The sequence below is a fragment of the Desmodus rotundus genome, chromosome 10 (assembly GCF_022682495.2).
Source record: "Desmodus rotundus isolate HL8 chromosome 10, HLdesRot8A.1, whole genome shotgun sequence".
NCBI classification, from domain to species: domain Eukaryota; kingdom Metazoa; phylum Chordata; class Mammalia; order Chiroptera; family Phyllostomidae; genus Desmodus; species Desmodus rotundus.
The window spans coordinates 76,034,732-76,056,597 of record NC_071396.1 but is presented as its reverse complement, the minus strand read 5'-3'; the positions used below and the strand labels follow the sequence as shown (position 1 = coordinate 76,056,597).

The following is a 21,866-nucleotide window of genomic DNA, read 5'->3' as shown; positions in this document are numbered from 1 at the left end:
TGTGTCAGGTATGGGGTTGCAATGGTGGGAAAGACTAGTTTAGTAAGAGATGGGAGGAATGCTCATGTTCCCAGTTAAGTATGTCTAGTAATCTTTTGGAAGGAAGAAGTTAGCAACACAAGGTCACTTTTTTTTTAATCCCCACCTGAGGATATGTTAGAGAGAAAGGAAGGGAGGGAGGGGGGAGGGGCAGAGAGAGAAAGACATTGATGTGAGAGAGATGTTGATTCATTGCCTCTTATGCACCCTGACCAGGAATCAAACCTGAAACCTAGGTGTGTGCCCCGACTGGAATCGAAGCCGCAACCTTTTGGTGCGCCGGACTACACTCCAGCCAACGGAGCCACGTGGCCAGGGCACAAGGTCACATTTGGACAGAAACTGGTTTATATTAAAGGAGATCATGTGAGATCAGTCCCTACTCTCTCATAATACTTAAATGTTTAGAAAGCGTCTTTTCTACCTACTGATGTAGTGGTTCTCAAACTTTCCTGCTAACATATCAAGTGCTGATTAAAAATACAAGTTACTGGGCCCCACCTCCAGAGATTCTGATTCAGTAGGTATGGATGTTACCCAAGCACTTAACAGTGATTATGCTGCAATTGTTGTGGGGGCCATAGGCCCATACTCCATGCTCAGCTTCTTTTTTTTTTTTTGTACCTAATTAAAAGGGGTACATAGTAATCAAAAGTTGCTATATTTATTTTTGTATCTCCAGTGTCCAGAACGCTGACACTTTGAAAGTATTTAATAAATGCTTGTTAAGTAAGTATATACTCAGAGCTAGGACTTGCTAGATCCAAGGGGAATCACGACTAGTAACTATTATGTGAATCAAACTACATTAAGTACTATAATTATAATAATTGAGGTAGAAGCACAGAAAAGGGAGCAAGTATGACTGGAATGGGAAAGACTTCACAAAGGAGAAGGATTTTAGAGACTTTCCATTCTTAACCATGACCAGAGATTGCTATCTTCAGGTTAACAAAAGGTTGAGGGAATAATAAAAAGAATGCCTTTGATTTGATACAGAAATAAAAGTTTTAAGTACTTGAGGACACCATGATCTGAAAACTTAGTAATAAGATTATTTTCTAGAACAGGGCTCAGCAAATTTGTCCACAAGGATCAGAGAGTAAATATTTTAGGGTTTACGGGCCAGATTGAACTCTAACATGGTAGCATAAAAACAGACATAAACCATAATCACTGAGTGGGTGTGGATGCGATCCAATACAACTTAATAAAAAGAAGTGATAGGCCAGATTTGACCAATGGACCATAGTTTGCTGACCCCTACTCTAGAATGAAACTTGTGAAAATTAACAAGATTGCATAATTGGTTAGGAAAATGGGCTTAGGAGTCAAGAAGATTTGGGTTCCATCCCAGTTCTGTTTCATATTAGCTTTGTCACCTGAATAAGGCATTCACTTTATTTACAAAATGTGGAAGCAAGTAACTGTTGTTACTCCCTAGAGTTATGGCAAAATTCAAACAATTTAATTCCCATGAGGCTTTAATCAAAAATCTACTACACAGTAAGGGCCCAATAAAATGTCAGCTAAAAAAAACCCACTAGTTAAACATGGTAGTTGAACGTAAGTGTTTATATCCGTTAGTTCTTAAAGCCCCACTAACATGACAGTAAAGAACCAAAACAGCATGAGCGCTTTTTTTTTTAAAGATTTTTATTTCAGAGAGAGGGGAAGGGAGGGAGAAAGAGGAGGAGAGAAACATCAATGGTTGCCTTCCACATGCACCCCAAATGGGACTGAACCTGCAACGCAGGCATGTGCCCCAACTGGGAATCGAACGGGCATGATGCCCAACCAACTGAGCCACATTGTTCAGGGCAGCATGAATTCTTACGGATCAAAAAGAATGAGAGAGATAGCAGAGAAGAGATGTCCACAAATTTTGGAAGAAGGTTGAGGATGAGTGATGACTAATTTAGCAGAATAAAGAAGTGTACTTGCAATAATAAAAGCAAGTCTATCTTTGCTGTGGAAACAGAAAACTTCAGGAATTGGAGGCACAAGATACCTTTAAATAGTTTTGGTGACTTGGCAGGGCTTTAAATGGGAGGATTTGTTGACAGAAGATAGGTAGGACTTGATTCATTCTGGGAGGGATCGTGCCAGGATGGTTCTGGACTTGAAAATACCAGGCAGAGCTGAGGGTGAATGGTAAAAGTATCACACTGAGAGCAATGAAATTGTATTAGTTTCCTATGGCTGTTATAGCAAATGACCAAAGATTTAGTGGTTTAAAAGAATACAAATTTATCACCTTACAGTTCTGGAGTTTGGAAGTCCAAAATGGGTCTCACCAGCTATAATCGAGGTAGCAGCAAGGTTGAGTTCTATTCTGGAGGCTCTGGGGAGACTCTGTTTTATTGTCTTTTCCAGCTTCTAGAGGTTGCTGCATTTCTTGGCTCGTGGCCCCCTTCCATTTTCAAAGCCAACAATGGCCAGTCAAGCCTTTCTCACGTTGCATCATTTTGACGCTGACTCTGCTGCCTTCCTCTTCCATATTTAAATTCAACTGTGTGATACAAGATAATCTCCCCATACTAAGGTCAGCTGATTGTCAATCTTAATTCCATCTGCAGCCTTACTTCTGTGCCATGTAACGTAACATATTCACAGGCTCCCGAGACTAGAATGTGCACATCTTTAAGAGACCGTTATTCTGCCTACTTCAGAAATTAAGTCAAAATGTCTATATTGAAAGGTGAGATGCCTGGGTCCATTCCTCTGCTTGGTTTCTAAATGCTAGTAACCAGGTTCATACTCCTCACTCAGAAAGGAAGAAACTGGAGAATTTCTCTCCAAGAAAATCTCAAAACTTTCATCACCCTAATGCAGTGGTTATTAACTAGGAATAATTCTGCCCACAGGGCCCATTTGGCAATGTCTGGGAAAATTCTTGATTGTAAACAACTGGGGAGGGGGGAAGTATGGAAAAGGTGTGTGCTACTGGCTGCTAGTGCAAGAGGCCAGGGGTGCTTACTAGACACCTCAACATGCCCAGGACAACACATCCTCCCCTCTCCCTGCCCCCCTCCCAAATAAATAAATCCCACCTAGGTACACAGAGTTTCAAATCATCATTTTCATGCTTCATTCTAAGATACAGCTTCTAACATGAAAGACAAAAATAAACCATTGGATAAAAAGAATTTTCAGAAAATGGTCAGTATAGGGAGTATAATAATAAGAAGCTCCACTTATATTAATATCTTCAAAGAAACAAGATACTAATTACATAAAACAACAGAAGGCTATTTAAAAGTGGAACTTTTGGGAGAAACATGGCAGCTCCAACTTAACTGGGAGGTTGTATTCCTTGTGATGCTGCGGAACCTCCTTTCCATCATCTTGGGAGCCCTATTCTTCCAGCATCCCTTTGACTAATCCACAGGAACCAGAGGAAGCTGTGGAAACACATCCAACACAAATATGCAAACTTGTTACTCGGAGGCTCCCATCAAGGCCAGAAGGACCAGGTCCACCCACCAGCTATTTACCCAGAGCCAGGGCCTCAGCCTGAGATGATGCTCTTGTCACTCTCCATGGACCACTTTTAGCTATTGTTATGAAATGGCTTCATCAGACAGACTCTTTAACTTCTACTATGTTTGAAGTATATTTAGTCAGAGTCATCAGCAAATAAATGAAAATTGTCCTTGAAAAAAAATGAAGTGGAAATTTTGGAGAATATAAAAGATACTGGGAAGTAAAAATATGATAGTAATATGACAGAAATAAAGTCAGCAGGAGTTGGAAAGTAAAGTTGAGGAAATCTACCAGAATGTAAAATTAATAAACTACTAAAGGATGTGCTACAAAATAAGAGTGAATTAAGAAATATGAAAACATGGAATCTACTTCTCTTTGCTTAAAATTTAACATAGCCACCAGTCTCAAGACCACAGCACTATATAGGGTCATGGCACACCAGTAAATTAGGAAGACTTTGTGATTTTTTCTTCAAAATCACATTGCCTATGACTGAGGAAGGAAAGAGAAAGACAGGGAGAGATAGGAAGGAGAGAGGTGTTAAAGGAGGAGAGAGAGACGCTAGGAAGGAGTGATTGGTTTAGGTATCAGATTTAAATTTAAAAGATCTTTTTTGAATGCAGGTGTTAAATTCACTCACCAAGGGTTAATGTTCAAAGATCATGAAATGAGGAAGGTGATCAAACTGTTACAAGTACAAACTTGCACCTGCAGCCAAATGCTCACTATGTATCTGTGGATATTCCTAAGTAAGGGTTTGCAACATACTATCCAACAGCTAGTGAAACCTGATCACTATGAAATGAAGAGCATGTTTTATCTGACTAAACCCAAATCAGGAAACCTCATTTTGAGCTTGGCTCAGTTACTCTCAGGGTATGCAAAAATGGATTAGTTACTTAACATCCTAAGCCACCCTTGCTTCATTTATTAAATGAGGGGGTTTAATTAGATGTATTCTAAGTATCTATTTAGCTCAGTACTTTTATTCTAAAGTTCTTTTGTGCAAGCGAACAATTCAAAAAGTGTAAAAGCAAAAGCAAAATAGATCAACCAAGGAGACATTTTACAGAAGAGCAATCTTAAAATACAAGCTAATTTTAAGTTGTGTCCTCTAAAAGCCAATGCTGAGGTACGGATGCAAGTGAAAGTGACTTATCAGAAATTTGCTCTAATATGAAACCAGTAAGGAAGTCAGAAAGGCAGGACCAGGAAGAATTAGAAAAGCAAGGGTATGAGGTCAGTATCAGCCTGGTCCCAGGGAGCTCCAGAGCATAAATTACAAAGAAAGAGTTTATCCTACTTGGAGGCAAAGGAACTAGGCTTTCATGCTCCTGAACAAATCACTGCCTACTGGCTACTCCAGGGATTTGTAAACTTCCAAGCACTTTCAACTCCTCAAGAGAAGTGGCTCTAGTAACCCCAGAATATTACTTTGAAGAAGGTTGTAGGCACTGTAACATTAAGAGTTAAAGCATTAAGACTTCTGCTTCCAGCCCAGATGGAGTTGTAGAAATCACATTTACCTTACCACTTGAAAAGATAAGGACAAAATGTATAAAGCAATGATTTTCAAGACATTGTAGATCAATTAACAAAGACCAGTTATCTCTGAAAGAGAGAGGAAATATACAAGGTGATCCCTGCGATGACCTCAGGGTACTGGCTACAGAGAGTTTGCAGGCCATGGTGAAGAGCGGGGTAACCCAGGTAGAGTTTAGTGGTCTCATGAAGATTGTTAGGCTGGATAAAAATGCAAAAAACCCAACTCTGGGCTGCCTTTAATAAGCATACTTTAAATATAGAGACCCACATAGGTTAAAAGTAAAAGGATTGAAAAGGATACATCATGATAACACTAATCAAAAGACATCTGGAGTGGCTATATTAATATCAGACAAAATAGGTATTGGATAACAGAATATTACTAAGAAGAAAAAGGGTCATTTCAAAAGTGATAAAGGGGTTAAATTCACCAAGGAAACCTAATAATCCTACATAAGTATACTTATGTAGGATTATCATCTAATCATATAAATAAAACAATGTGAAACAAAGCTGATAGAACTGAAAGGAGAACAGAACAAATTCATAAATATATTTTATAATTGTATCTGGAGATTTCAACACCCCTTTCTCAATAATTGTTAGAATAAGTACATAGGAAATCGGTAAGAGTGTAGAAGACATCATAGTCAACCTACTTGACATAATGGACATTTGTGGGTCACTTGGCCTAAAAACAACTGAATGCCCATTTTCTTCAAGTGTAAATGGAACATTTACCAAGTTAGACCATATTTGGGTCCTTAAAAAATTATCAAATTTAAACAGATTCGAGTCATACAAAGTATGTCTTCTATCTACAATAGAATTAAGTTAGAAGTCAATAAACAATAATAAATGGAAAAAATCCCCAAGTATTGGTAAACTAAATTACACACTTGTAAATATGATGAAATAAAATGAGAAATTAGGAAGTATTTTGAAGTAAATGGTGAAAACACATACTAAGATTTGTGAGGTAGATATATAGTTAAGTTCGGAATGCTCCAATATTGTAATGCTGGTGAGTAAATCACTTAAAAAACTACCATGACATTTAAAAGATAAAAGTATTAAAAATTACCATAACAATTTGTTAATGGATGCAGAAGGTAAAAAGATGTAAAGCGTAACATCAAAATCAAAATATTGGTTGAGGGAGAATAAAAATGTGGAGCTTTAGTATGTGTTTGAAGTTAAGTTGTTAACAGCTTAAAACAGACTATTATAACTTTAAGATGTTTTATGTAAGCCTCATGGTAACTGCAAAGCAAAAATCCTATGTAGATACACAAAAGATTAGGAGAAAGGAATCTAAGTGTACTATTATAGAAATCACCAAGTCATAAAGGAAGTAAGAGAAGAATCAAGTAACAAAGGAATTATAAAATAGCCAGAAAACAAATAAGAAAATGACAATAGTGAGTCCACACTTATCAAAAATTACTTTAACTGTAATTGGACTAAAGTCTCCAATCAAAAGATATAGAGTGGGTGAATTTATAAAAAATAAGACAGAATTTATAAAAAAAATATGCTCCTATAAGAGACTCACTTTAACTTTAAGGGCACATAAATAGACTGAAAGTGAAGGGGCAGAAAAAGATATTTTATACAAATGGAAAACAAAAGAAATCAGGGGCTGTTATACTTAGACAAAATAGACTTTAAGCCAAAACCTACAAGAGATGAAAAAGGTCATCATGTAATGATAAAGGGGTCAATTCATCAAAAGGATGTAACAACTGTAAAAATTTATGGCCCAACATTGGAGAATCTAACTATGTAATGCAAATAGCATATCTGAAGGGAGAGAGTGCAATCCAATGATAGTAGAGGACTTCATGCATATATGGTCACTAAATTTATGACAAAGGAGCCAAGAATGTACAATGGAGAAAGGATAGTCTCCCCAATAAGTCATGTTAGGAAAACTGGACAGCCAGTTTTCCATTCATGCAAAAGAATGAAATTGGACCACACACAAAAACCAACTTGAAATGGATTAAAGACTTGAAAGTAAGACCTAAAACCATGTCACTCCTAAAAGAAAACATAGGCAGTAACCTGTGTGATATTGGTATTTTTGATGATTTTTTTTCAGATGTGATATCAAAAGTAAAGGCAACAAAACAAGAAAAAACAAGTGGGATTACATCAAACTAAAAAGCTGTATACTGTGTGTATATTTGAAAGTTGCTAAGAGAGTAGATCTTAAAAGTTCTCAGTATAAGAAAATACTTTGTAACTGTGTGGTAATGGGCATTGACTAGACTTGTGGTGATCATTTCACAATGTATATGTCTATTGAATCATTATGTTGTATACCTGAAACCAATAAAATATTACATGTCAGTTATGTCTCAATTAAAAATAAACTCAATGAGGTCAGAGCCTATCTCTGCCTTTTTTCCCATTATACCTCCAACACCTGGCACAGGGTCTGCCTGGCGTAGAGTCAGCATTCAATACGTATGTATTGCACGAATTGAACCAAACTCTATTTGACTTAGTGACCTGGGAAAATTTATTCTTTTCTTTAAGCATTAGTTTCACTGTCTGCAAAATGAGGGCTATGGGCTAGGTACTCTCCAGGGTCCTCCTCAGTTCTGGAAGTTTGTGGTTTACTTTTCTTAAACCTCAGTCCTACTCCCAATAACATTCCTCACTGATGAAAAAAATAGTAGGGTACTTCAATACCTTGCTTTCAATGATTGATACATCACCAGACAAGGGAACATTTGGACTGTACACATTTGTCCAGATGGACCTAATAGATATATGCAGAATATTCCATCCACATTAGACTGGATGTACCTAACAAACATACATAGGATATTCCACCCAGCAGCTGAATACACATTATTTTCAGGTGCACATGCACAGTCTTCAGGACAGATCATACCTAAGTCACAAAACAAAGCTTAGAAAATGTAAGAAGATTGAAATAACACTATCTTTTCTAACCACAATAGTATGAAACTAGATATTAATAACAAGAAACCAGATAGAAAATTCACAAATGTGTAGAAGTTTAATAACACACTCCTTAACAACCAGTGGGTCAAAGAAGAAATCAAAAGGGAAATTTTAAATATCATGAAACAAATGAAAAAAGAAATGCAGTATTTCTTTTTTCAAAACTTATGGGATGCAGCAAGAGCAGTTCTAAGGGGAAGTTTATATGATAAATGCCTACACGAAAAAATATAATCTAACTTTTCAGTTAACCTAATTTTTATCTCAAGAAACTGGAAAAGGAGCAAACTAAGTCCAAAATTAGTAGAAAGAAGGAAATAACAAAGATCAAAGCAGAAATAAATCAATAGAAACTAAAAAATAAAATTAAAAAGGTCAGTGCAACTAAACTGTTTCTTTAATGATTAAAAAAATTTATAAACCTTTAGCTAGACTAGGGAAAGAGAAGACACAAATAAAATTAGAAATGAAAGAGGAGACATTTAACACAGAAATATTAAGTATCACAAGAAACTACTATGAACAATTATATACCAACAAAGCATGTAGCCCAAAAGAAATGAACAAATTCTTAGAAACATACAACCTGTCAAGACTGAATAATGAGGAAGTAGAAAAACTGAGCAGATCAGTTACTAGTAAGGTAATTGACTCCATAATCAAAAACCTCCCAACAAAGAAAGGCCCTGGGTTTTGACCATGTGGCTTCAATAGTGAATTTTACCAAACACTGAAAGAAGATAAAATGAAAGAATAAAAGACAAGATGGCTTTGCTAGTGGATTCTACCAAACATTGAAAGAAGAATTACTACCTATCCTTCTGCAACTCTTGTACGAAACTGGAGAGGAGGGAATACTTTCAGACTCATTTTATGAGGTCAGCATTACCTTGATACAAAAGCCAGAAAAGATACTATAAGAAAAGATTATAGGCCAATATCCCCAAAGAACATAGATGTAGAAATCCTCAAAAAATATTAGCAAACAGCATTCAGTACTACATTAAAAGATTCACACACCATGATCAAGTAGGATTTGTTCTTGGGATGCAAGGGTGGTTCAACATGCAAATCAATAAATGTAATACACTGCACAAACAAAATGAAAGAAAATCATATGATCATTTCAATAGATGTAGAAAAAGCATTTGACAAAATTCAACAACCTTTCATGATAAAAACTCTCATCAAATTAAGTATAGAAAGAATGTACCTCAAAATAAAAATGGTCCTATATGACAAGTCCACAGCTAACACCATACTCAATGGTGAAAAGCTAAATGGTTGTCTTCTAAGTTTAGGAACTGGACAAGGGTGCCCACTCTCATCACTTTCATTCAAAGTAGTACTGGAAGTCCTAGCCAGAGCAATGAGGCAAGAAAAACATATAAAAGGCATCAAAATCAGGAAGAAGTAAAATTGCCTGTAGACCTTAAAGTCTCCACAAAAAAAAATCCATTAGAACTAATAAATGAATTCAGTAAAGTTTCAGGATATAAAATCAATATATACAGATCAGTTGCATTTTTTTATACATTAATAGAAACCAAAAGAAAGACAAATTAAGAAAATAATCTTTTCAATTGCATCAAAAGAATAAAACACTCAGGAATAAATTTAACCAAGGAGGTCAAAGGTATGTACACTAAAAAGTATAAAACATGGATGAAAGAAATTGAAGAAGACACAAGACTGAATTAAATGAAAGATATCCTGTGTTCATGGATAAGAAAACTAATATTGTTAAAATGTCCATCATACCCAAAGCGATCTACAGATTCAATGCAATTCCTATCAAAATTTCAATGGCATTTTTTCACAGAAATACAACAAGCAATTCTAAAATTTATGTGGGATGACAAAAGACCCTGAGTTGCCAATCTTGAGAAAGAAGAACAATGTGCAGGCACCACACACTCTGTAATTTCAAACTATATTACAAAGCTATGAAAATTGAAACAGTGTGGTATCTGCACAAAAACAGGCACATATATCAGTGGAACAGAACAGAGAGACTGTGGAAATAAACCTATGCATATATGGCCAATTAATTTTCTACAGAGGATCTGAGAATATACAACGGGGAATGGATAGTTTCAATAAATGGTATTGGGAAAACTGGACAGCCACATGCAAAAAAATGAAAATGGACCACTATCTTAAACCATATACAAAAATCAACCCAAAATGTATTGAAGACTGAAACATAAGGCCTGAAACTAAATTTTTTAGAAGAACAAATGGGGGGCAAGCTCCTTGACACTGGTCTTGGCAATGACTTTTTGGATTTGACATCAAAGGAAGGGCAACAAAAGCAAAAATAAAGAAGTAGGATATCAGGGAGGGAAGGAATGCGGCAGGCGGAAAACTTGGAAAGAAAAGAGCAGAGATCCCTTTTCTGAGGAACCGCAGTTGTGTGGATGCAGGTAGACTTTTTACATGGGGACAAGTTCTTCTAGCATTTTTACCTGCACGTTCCGAGACAGTCGGGCACATCGGTCCTTTCAGCAGAACCTGCCTTAGGCACTTAACCTATCGTGGCTCAGGCACCCCAAGACAAAAAAATAATGGTCCAAATGAAAGAACAGATCAAAGCTCCAGAAAAAATACAACTAAGCAATGAAGAGATAGCCAACCTATCAGATGCACAGGTCAAAACACTGGTAATCAGGATGCTCACAGAATTGGTTGAATTTGGTCGCAAATTAGATGAAAAAAATGAAGGTTATGCTGAGTGAAATTAAGGAAAATGTACAGGAAACCAACATTGAAAGGAAGGAACCAGGACTCAAATCAATGGTTTGGACCAGGAGGAAGAAAGAAACACTCAACCAGAACAGAATGAAGAAACAAGAATTCAAAACAATGAGGAGAGACTTAGGAACCTCCAGGACATCTTTAAACGTTCTAATATCTGAATCATAGGGGTGCCAGAAGGAGAAGAGGAAGAGCTAGAAATTGAAAACTTATTTGAACAAATAATGAAGGAAAACTTCCCCAATCTGGCAAAGGAAACAGAATTCCAGGAACTCCAGAGAGTCCAAAAGAAATGGGACCCAAGCAGGAACACACCAAGGCACATCATAATTACATTAGCCAAGATTAAAGAGGAGAGAATGTTAAAAGCAGCAGGAGAAAAGGAGACAGTTACCTACAAAGGAGTGCCCATAAGACTGTCAGCTGATTTCTCAAAAGAAACCTTGCAGGCAAGAAGGGGCTAGAAAGAAGTATTTGAAGTTATGAAAGGCAAGGACCTACATCCAAGATTACTCTATCCAGCAAAGCTATCATTTATTAGAATGGAAGGGCAGATAAAGTGCTTCCCAGATAAGGTCAAGTTAAAGGAGTTCATCATCACCAAGCCCTTATTATATGAAATGTTAAAGGAACTTATTTAAGAAAAAGGAGATAAAAAATATGAATAGTAAAATGACAACAAACTCACAGTTATTAACACCTGAACCTAAAACAAAAACAAAAATGAACTAAGCAAACAATTAGAACAGGAACAGAATCAAAGAAATGGAGATCACATGGAGGGTTATTGGTGTGGGAGTGGGAGGAGGAGGGAGAGGAAAAAGGTACAGAGAATAAGTAGTATAAATGGTAGGTAGAAAATAGACAAGGGGAGGGTAAGAATAGTATAGGAAATGTAGAAGCCAAAGAACTTATATATATGACCCATGGACGTGAACTAAAGGTGGGGCATGCAGGTGGGAGGGGGTATGCTGGGCAGAGGGGAATAAAGGGAAGAAAATGGTACAACTGTAATAGCATAATCAATAAAATATATTTAAAAATAATAATAAATTTCTTTTAATAACCTACCTTCTCTTTTCTGCCATTAGTGGACTGGAAGGGTTTTATATTCACCTGCTTTTAAAACACATGGAATAAAAGTTTCTCTGTACTGCTCAGAAGCAACTTATTTCGTGTTAGTATTCCCCAAGGACATTTGACCTCAGGACAGTCCTTTATAGCATACTAGCATTCTTCTCAACCCCTACCTAGTACGGTCTGTAGGACACCAGTTTACAAAAGCGAGAAGCCCCATTACTCACTGTTGTAGTATCAAATGTCCTCTCTGGAACAGCAGCAGGTATGATGAAAACTTCCCACTCATTATCAGCCTGGTTTTGCTGTTCGTTTTTCATGGTCCTTTATATATATGTTATACAAATCTTAGTTAAAATAATTTGGGTCACAGATGAAACTAACTTGAGCTACTTTAAGCCAGGAAAGGTAGAGATTTATTTGGGGGGCTATAATGATATCCTAAGAGACATATAAGGATGTAGGTATTTCAAAAACAGGGATTCAGTCTGGCCAAATAAGGAATTAGAACCAGGAAATAGGAAGTCTCATTACTTTTACTCTTTTTCCCCTGTGCCCCCTCCCTGGGGTACATGGTTTTTCATTTATGCATCTATATGCAAATCTACTTCATTTTTCTTTCTTTGCAGATCCAAGTGTCACTTAAAATATCCTAGGGCTTGAGATTTAGATAATGTTGGCATAAACCATATTTTACATTCTTTGGGGCTCTGGAGGTTTCAATGAGATTCTGCAGATTACTGAGTAAGGGACAGTGAGTTAAGGGATGTGCGACTGATGTTCTTTTAGCCCCCCTTGGCTCTGGTTCCTGTTTCCACGTGGAGTAGATCTTGTCGAAGGTTTGGGGGTTTATATCACAGCAATATAGTCAGCACTGACTGCTGGGGATACCTTCAGTGACTCCTGAGAAATTTCCTTTGGTTCTTCACCCACAAAATTTCTTCCACTTCACACATTCCCGCTGCATCCTTTCTCCTCCTCTCCGCAAGAGAGAAACAGATCTTTCTGGTGTCATACAGAACAGTTTTACCACCTGCTTTGTTCTGTCACTCTGATACTTAATGCCCTCAGGAGTTTGTATTCTATCTTACACAACTCATACAAGGATATATCTTTTTAAGGTTGTATGAGGTTGCTAGGGCTGCCATAACAAAATACCACAGATTAGGTGCTTAAAAAAAACAGATATTTATCTTCTCACACTCCATGGGAGAGACGTCTGTAATCAAGATGTCGGCATGGGTTGGTTTCTTCTGAGAGCCACAGGGAAGAATCTGTCCCAGGCCTCTCTCCTTGGCTTGTAGAGGGCGGTCTTCACCCCATGCTTTCCCTCTGTGTAAACCTGTACACAAATTTCTCGGTCTTCCAAGGACACCGGTCATATTGGATTAGGATCCACCCTAATTCTTCATTTTAATGACTCCTTTAAAGACCATCTCTAAGTACAATTATATTCAGAGGTACTGGGAGTTAAGATTTTAGCATATGAATTTCTGGGGGGACAGAATTCAGCTGATAGTGCTGGTATTTATCAGTAAGATAATTCATTTTTGCCTTTGTTACTTCTGCTTCTTAGTGTGTATGGGGGAGGAAAAAGTCCTCCTTGCAGCAACTCAGCTTAAGGAGGCAGATTTAGCTGGTTGCACTTAGGTTTCAGTTCCAGATCCCCAGGAGGGAGAGTCAGATTGGTGGAAGTTAGATTAGATATCCATCCTTGATTACATACTGGACTGATGGGGCCCATTCGTGTCGCCAGTGAAGTGAGAGCAAGAGCTGGTCAGTTACCTGAAGCACTATCTACCATTAAAAGGCCGGTGTAAATTAATATTTATTTAGAATTGAATAGAAAACAGCAATATGGTATATTGTCCAATTTTTATGGCTAAAACTAACTTCAACAGTAGAATTAACCTTTGTGAATTTATTACTTAGAAAATTTTATGATTTATCAAGACTTAAAAGACAAAGAACTTGGAATGAGTATTTTATATCTATATTTATACCTATATTTATATCTATATTTATATCTATGTTGAAATAATTGGTGTACTTAAACTTCTAAAATGAAGTTCTAGAACTACAAAGCAAAATGAACTTATGGTTAAATATTGCAACTTGCTTTGTCCCAAATTACCTAAGTGCTACATAGGTGCTAATGAATTCTCCAACTTGAGGAGACATGCAGTGAAAATTGCATCACTCCGGTTCTGAGTGCTGTTGTAAGCAGTGACTTCTTTCCATCCGTAGTTTTTTCCTTTAAATTACTGCCTTGTGCCAAAGTAAGAGATATGAATTTGCAAGTAGCTTCATCTTATGTGCCAGCAATAATAACTAGACTCCCCAAGGAAACGTAAACTCAGCTACCTTTTCGAATATGTTTCCTATTTCTTTCTTTCACTTTATACCTGTGTCACTACAACTTATTTTTTTCTGTGACATATGTTAGAAAGAGATTTCCTGTGTCTGAGGATGTCATGGCCAGTGTCTTTAACACCAAAGAAGTTGTAATTAGCTGGAAACATGGCTGGAAGTCACGTTTTCTAAGTAGCAACATGCCCTTACTTCTGGCATGAAAAGCAGTGGCAAGCTTTTATATGTCTCCCTATCCCTCCAATTCTTTCCTCACTGGCATTGTATAGTTATTAGGAGATAGGGTTTCAAAATTATGAAATCTCGGGTTCAAATCCCAGTTCAACCTGTACTAGGAGTGAGTTCTTTGGTAAGTTACTGGGTTTCTGAGCTTAGTGTCTTCATCCGTAAAGGGGGATAATAAAATTATTACAAGGTAAGACAAAAAGTAGGTTTATAGTTGTGAGTAGGCCAAACACAGAGTTTATTCTTGTATTATTATTTACTAATTATTGTGTTCTTTTTTTAATCAAAGTAATAAGTGATGTTTATGACTTCTTTAAATTTACATAGTACTGCAACATATTATAGCCTATGAACTGCAAAGAATCAAATACCCTTACAGTAGTATTGTTGGTCACCAATATGGAGAGGGGGAGGGAAGTTTATAACTGTGAGAATATACAAGTGTTCTTATTAAGGCAGTATTGCCCCAGGTGGCCGTGTCATATATGTCCCCTCGGACACCTCACAACTCTGGAATGTCCATTGTGATGAACACGTGTCAGTATACAGTATGTTCTAAAGTCTCTCATGTTCTTCATTTTCTGATGCATGTGGTGCAGGGGGAGTAGGCAGTCGGTCACAGACATTGTGCCCTCCCTTCCTTGTCTGACCAAAATTGAAGCAATCACGTCCACTGCCAGCCAGCTCCAGCCTGGGCTTCTTCCTCCAAAGTGGCCAGCTGAGGATCGACTTCAACAAGATCCAATGCTGACGGCAACCCTGCATTGTATATTTCCTCAGTAATATATGGGATACATGTCTTCTCAATAGGTCAATCACCCTACAATAGACGTTCCTGTGGCTGGAGCCAGTGTAGGGTCAATTGCATCAATTTCAAAACTTTGTCTTTGGCCAATCAGCAGGTCAAATGACTGTTCCATGACCTTCTGGATACCAAGTCTACCTGTGTGTCTCATGGAAAAATACTGGATATCATAATTCTTCTAAATAAAATGTTCAGGGGGGTGGCCCACATCTCTTAGGCCAATATACACGATACCTGGGGGAGGAGATACAAGGTTTGATCCAGGAAAATGCTGGGAGATGTGGTCCCTTGTCCTGTAGTCTTCTACAGAGAAATGGAACCGGCTGTCCATGGAGAGAGACATCCAGGTGAAGTGGTGAGGGGTGCACCAATGTCAGCATGGGCATCAACCCACGTCACACAGAGGTCTGGGTAGTGCCAGGCATGGTCACTAATGGTACCAATTGCCAGGCGGTGGTCTCCTCCCACTGTGACACTGCTGTAGCCACTTGACGCTGCTCTATTAACTACCTCAGCCGGTTCCTGGTTGGCCAGGCCCACTGGGCGAGGACTCACCGTCAGGTTGTTGTAGAGGTCATCTTTGGCTACTGCAGTGAAACTCAAATCTCCCAAGTCTTTTCGGTGGCAGCCCAAATTGGAGAGCCTTTTCATCAAGCCGGCTTCTGTTACAGCAGCAGGTCCACATTCCACTCCTTTTCTTTTCTGTGCCTGTGCAGTGGGGCTCCAATTACAGCCACAGAGTGGACGGACTTTTTGAGGATGAAGATGCACCTGAGTCTGGAGGTGAGAGAAGCTGCTTCTTAGGGACATGATGGGCAGCATGCTGCTGCAGGCTGCTCCATGCAGCTTGTCGCCTTGAATGCCCAATTATTGTATTATTTTCTATGTGAACAACAGTAAACCTACTTTTGCCCCGCCCTGTATTTGTGATGTGCTTAACAAGACCCTGGGGCATAGTAAATGCTTATAAAGTAATAGCAATATGTATTTAAAAACAATGTTAATGATTATTTCCAATGCTAGACCTGGGGAAACAAAGCGAGGTATGATCCCTGTCTTGAATGAACTCATAGGCCAACAGAGTGTGGGACTCAAAAAGTATCTCTGTAAATGTATTTTTCTATTGGGAAGGCACTTGGTACTTTGTAGAGGTTCTTGGTATTCCCATTAAGTAATACATTATTATTTAAAAATGCATATAAATAAACTTTATTCTTAATTTTGGACTTTAAGAATTTCATCCTCAGAGCAAGTTATAAATGACTCACTAGAACTGTAGGTATTGGCATTCTCTGCCCTGTTCTTAGTTCTTTCCCAGACACACAGGCTGCCAGGCTCTTTCCTAAGTACCAGGTAAAGGATAGGCAGGTGGCCACCAAGCTCTAAGTGAAGGAACATATTCAACCTAAGAGATTGTCTCTGATCCCTTTGGAGGTTGAGAGGAGGGACTAGAATGTGAGAAGCAAACTCAGAAATCTATCCAGAACTGAGGCAAAGAAAAACAGACTCAAGTCATTGAGTTGGCACCCAAGGCCAGGTCTCCTCCAAGCATCTGTACTTGGGGGAAGAGAGAACAGAGAAATTTAGGAACTTAAGAGATCTGGGTAGGAGCTCATATCAGCATCCTGACCTTCACAAGAACAGACTAACAGGGGTAGGACAAGGTGAGAGAGGTGAAGAGAACAGTGCTACCAATGCGCTAGCCCAGTGGTCTCTAAATCATTTGACTGTTGACATTTATTTATTTATAAATTACATAGATGTATCTATTTGTAGAAACATCTCAATGCACAATAAAGATCATCGTTAATAATAATTTCAATTTAAAATCATTTTAGAAGTAATTTAAAATTATTTTGGCTGGCTTCTTTCCAGATTGGATTATACTGTTACTATTTTAAAAAGATAGGTCAGTGAGAACCATAACAGATTGTGTTTCTTTCTAGTTGCTTGGTGTTATGCTTGCTTTGTTCATGTTAACGTTACTTCGCCTTTAAAGCCATCATGCAAGGGTTAGGTTAGTAATTCATTAATGCGCTTAATTGGGTGCATATCGACAGAAATACATTGCTATAAACTGAAATCCAATGAAACCTTAGGGTACCCTTTTTATCTCTTTTGATTTGTAAAACTCCTCTTCTTTCCTCAGGTTACCTTGCAAACCATATAGAATTTAGGTCCTCCCCTAAGGTTCAAAGGATGAACTGTCACAATCAAATCCTTCCTTTCTCTGAACTGATATTGAAAGAGGTTGGGAGAAGCTAAGGAAGTTACACTTTGCTTCTTATAATAAAGAAGAGAAACAGATTGATGTGTAGGGCTGCAGAGAAAGAGTAGAGGTTAAAAAGGTGTGGCATTACCAGAGGGGGTGAGTTTTGGGAGAAAGAGATGAATAAAGGATCTTTTCAGGAGGTCAAATTGGTGTGGTCTGTCCTTTATACCTCCATATCTTTTATTTTGATTATACATTTTTGACTAAATAAAAATGCTGCACATTTTTATTTTAAAAATATAAAAAATAACAGTATCTCTCATCCTGCATGATCTTCTCCTAAGGTGACCTTGACACATTCTCTTCACTGGAGAGGCTAATACATACGGCAAATAAATGCATGAAAAGATGTTCATCATCACTAGCCATTGAGAAAGTACAAATTAAGACCACAATGAGATATTGTCTCATTGGTCTTAAAAACTAAACATATATTTAACTTACAATCCAGCAGTCATACTTCCTGCATTTATGACAGGGAAATGAAAACAGGTTCACACAAAAATCTTTAGATAAATGTTCATGGCAGCTTTATTAGTAGTAACTCCTAACTGTAAACAACTCAAATGTCTTACAATAGGTGACTAGTTAAGTACACAGTGGCATATCCATATCAGTGAATCCTACTTAGCAATAAAAAGGAACAGACTACATATTGATACACAAAATAACCTGGACGGATTTCAAGGGCATTATGCTGAAATAAAAACATTAATCATAAGAAGACTCATACTATATTATTTTATTTATATAACATCCTTTTTAAGAAAAATATTTATTTTTAGAGAGAGGATATGGGAAGGAGAAAGAGAGGGAGACAAACATCAATCTGTGGTTGCCTCTCATGCGCCCCCTACTGGGGACCTGGCCTGCAACCCAGGCATGTGCCCTGACTGGGAATGGAACCAGCCACCCTTTGGTTCACAGGCCAGCACTCAATCCACTGAGCCACACCAGCCAGGGCTATTTATATAATATTCTTAAAAATAACCAAATTATAGGGATGGAGAACAAACTAGGGGTTGCTAGGTTTTAGGGATGGTGGGGGGAGGCTGTGACTATAAAGGGGAGCACAAGAGACATCTTTGTGGTAATAGTTCTGTCTTAATTGTGGTGGCAGCTCCGTGAATATGTGCAAGTGATCAAATGGCACAGAACATGACAGTGTCAACATCCTGGTTTTGAGTAAATATAGTTATAAGGTGTAACTATTGGGAGAAACTGAGTGAAAGGTACGTGAGACCTCTCTGTATTATCTTTATAATTTTGTGTGAATCTATAATTATTTCAAAAACAAAAAGTTAAAAGGATGAAAGAGACTAAATTTAGATTAGACCTTCATCAGCTTTGTCTCCAGTTCTTTTTTTTAAGTATATTTTATTGATTTATATTTTATTCATTGTTTTCAATTTCTTGCTTTTTCTCTTCTCCTTTCGGCACCCCTATGATTTGAACGTTGGTACTTTTGAAGTTGTCCCAGAGGCTCCTTAGCCTACCCTTGTTTTTTTATTCTTTTTTTCTTCTTGCTGTTCTGATTGAATGTCTTTTTCTTTCTTATGTTTCAAGTCTGTAATTTGATTCTTGGCTTCATTCACTCCATTGTTGATTCTTTGTAAAGTTTTCTTTATTTCATGTAGTTTAACCTTCATTTCTGTTTGGATCATTTTTATGCTGTTGAAGTACCTGATGAGATCCTTGAGCATCCTAATAAACATTGTTTTGAATTCTGCATCTGATAGATTGCTTATCTCCACTTTGTTTATTTCTTTGTCTGGATTTTTGTTCTGTTCTTTCATTTAGGACATATTTCTTTGTTTCCTCATTTTGGCAGCCTCCCTATGTTTGTTTCTATGTACTAGGTAGAGCTGCATTGACTTCCTGTCTTAGTTTCATGGCCTAATGTAGAAAAGTCACTGTTAACCACTTGGGTAGGCCCATAAGTTGGAGGGGGCAGAATCTTAGGTAATCACCAGGGTGGGGCAACTCATGTGAATCAGGTTGACGGAGTCTCAGAATGGTGCCATCACTCTGTGGCTCTGTGTGAGGCAGGGCTCAGAAAAGGAAATGGCTACTGTCTGGTCTCTGGAGTTTTGTCCAGGAGGGAGCTGTCCCCAGGCACTCACCCTGATGCTAGACACTTTAGTTCCTCCTGGTATGCCGCTGGTGCCCTTCAAGCTGCTGCCCCAGAGCTGGAGCCCAGAGGGAGTGAGTCTGAGTAAGTCCTAAGTCCATTGTGGGCCCTCTAAGAGGAGACACCTGAGAATCCTACAGTTTCTTCTGCTGCACCAACCTCCACTGGTTTTTATAGCTAGAAGTTATGGGGACTTATCTTCCTGGCACTTGAACCTTGGGTTTAGTGGTCTGGTGTTGGGCTGGGATCCCTCACTTCTGAGATATCCCTCCTGACTTTTATCCACTGCATGTGGGTGTGGGTCTGGCCTGTTCTGTGTCTCTGTGTCTTTGCCTCTCCTACCCGTCTGAATAAATGTGACTTCTTTTATTCCTTGATTGTCGGACTTCCATACATCTGCTGATAGTCTTATTGAGGATCCCTTGCATGTAGCGATTCACTTCTCTCTTGATGCTTTCATGATTCTCTTTGTTGTTGTCTTTGAAAGTTTGGTTTCAACGTGTCTCAGTGTGGGTCTCTTTGAATTTATCTTACCTGGAGTTGTTGAGCTGTTTAGATTTTACACTCATGTATTTCATAAAATTTGGGAAGATTTCAGTCATTATTTCTGAAATATTCTTTCTGCCCCCCTTTCTCTCTCTTTTCCTTATGGAACTCCTAAAATGTGTACACTGGTCTGTGTGATTATGAATCACAGGTCCCTTGGACTCTGCTCACTTTTCCTCATTCCGTTTTGTTACTGCTCCTCAGACTTGATAATTTCTATTGTTGTAGCTTCAGATTCATTGATTTTTTTCTTCTGCATGCTCAAAGCTGCCTTTGAATTATTTTAGTGAATATTTTTATTTTAGTTATTATACTTTTTAACTTCAGATTTTCTTTTTAAGTTTTCTATCAATATTCCCATTATTCTCATACAGCTTTTTCTTGACTTTCTCCACATCTTCCTTCAGTTTTTTTCTGAGCATCTTTAAGACAATTGTTTTAAAGTATTTGTATGGTATATCTGCCAACAGGTTTCTTTCAAGGATAATTTCCACTGATTATTTTTTCCTTTGCATGGACCATGTTTCCTGTTTTCTTTGTATGCCTTATAATTTTTGTTGTTATTGTTGAAAACTGAACATTTGAATATAATAATATGGTAACTCTGGAAATTATATTCAATGTAGGGTTTGTTGGGAATTTTGTTATTTTTTGAAAAGTTATTTATTTATTTATTATTTTATTGAATTTATTGGAGTGACATTGGTTAATACAACTATATACGTTTCAGGTATACAATTCTATAAGACATCATCAGACCTGGAGAGTATTATGTTAGGTGAAATAAGCCAGTCAGAGAATGACAATTACCAAACGATTTCACTTATATGTGGAATCTAATGAACAAAATAAACTAACAAACAAAGTGGAGACCTACTCATGGATACAGAGAACAGAATGACAACTGTCAGATGGCAGGGGGTGGGGGTCTGGTGAGAAGGGTGAAGGAATTAAGCATGAAAAAATAAAAAAAGACTCATGGACATAGGCAACAGTATGGTGATAGAGGAAAAGGGGGTGAGAGGAGGTAGAAGAAGGTAAAGGGAGGATAAATGCTGATGGAAGGAGACTTGGGATTGTAAATACACAATACAATATATAGATGTTGGTTTCGTATTTTGATTGTTGCAGGCCGTTTCTGTGCTGAGGTTGGAGCATAAATTTAAGTTCTTACTTCTATTCTGTGTCTTTCCCTGGGCATGTGTGGTCACTGTCTATTTTTTTTCCTGTATATACAGTTTTAAAAAATGTCCTAGTCTTTAATGTCTGTCTCACAAAAGGAGAAAAAGAGAAAAATAACAGAGAGAGGAGATGCATAGCCCTTTACAACCCTGGGAAGTCACACCAATAATGGAGAGGGCGAACGGTTTGCATCAGTGGTGAGAAGGGCAAAAACAATGGCTTCCCACTCTTTGTCTGAACCTCTGTGCTCAGAAGCAGCAACCAGTGATCAGAACACAGATTCTTGATATTTGGAGGACAGGTGTGGAGGTCTCCACCTGCAGAGCCCCCCTGTCCACCACAGATGAGAATAAGTCTACCAAGACATGATCTGCTTGGGGAGGAAAGGTGGCTGATCTCTCAAAGAAGAAGGGCCAGGAACCTGTTCCTCAATGGGCTTTTATTGGGTT

At 37.9% G+C, this 21,866-nt stretch overlaps 1 pseudogene; it reads right to left on the bottom strand.

Annotated features, from left to right (window-relative positions):
* Positions 1 to 15,036: 15,036 nt before the first annotated feature.
* Positions 15,037 to 16,096, bottom strand: LOC112322656 (arginase-2, mitochondrial pseudogene; annotated as a pseudogene).
* Positions 16,097 to 21,866: the final 5,770 nt, after the last annotated feature.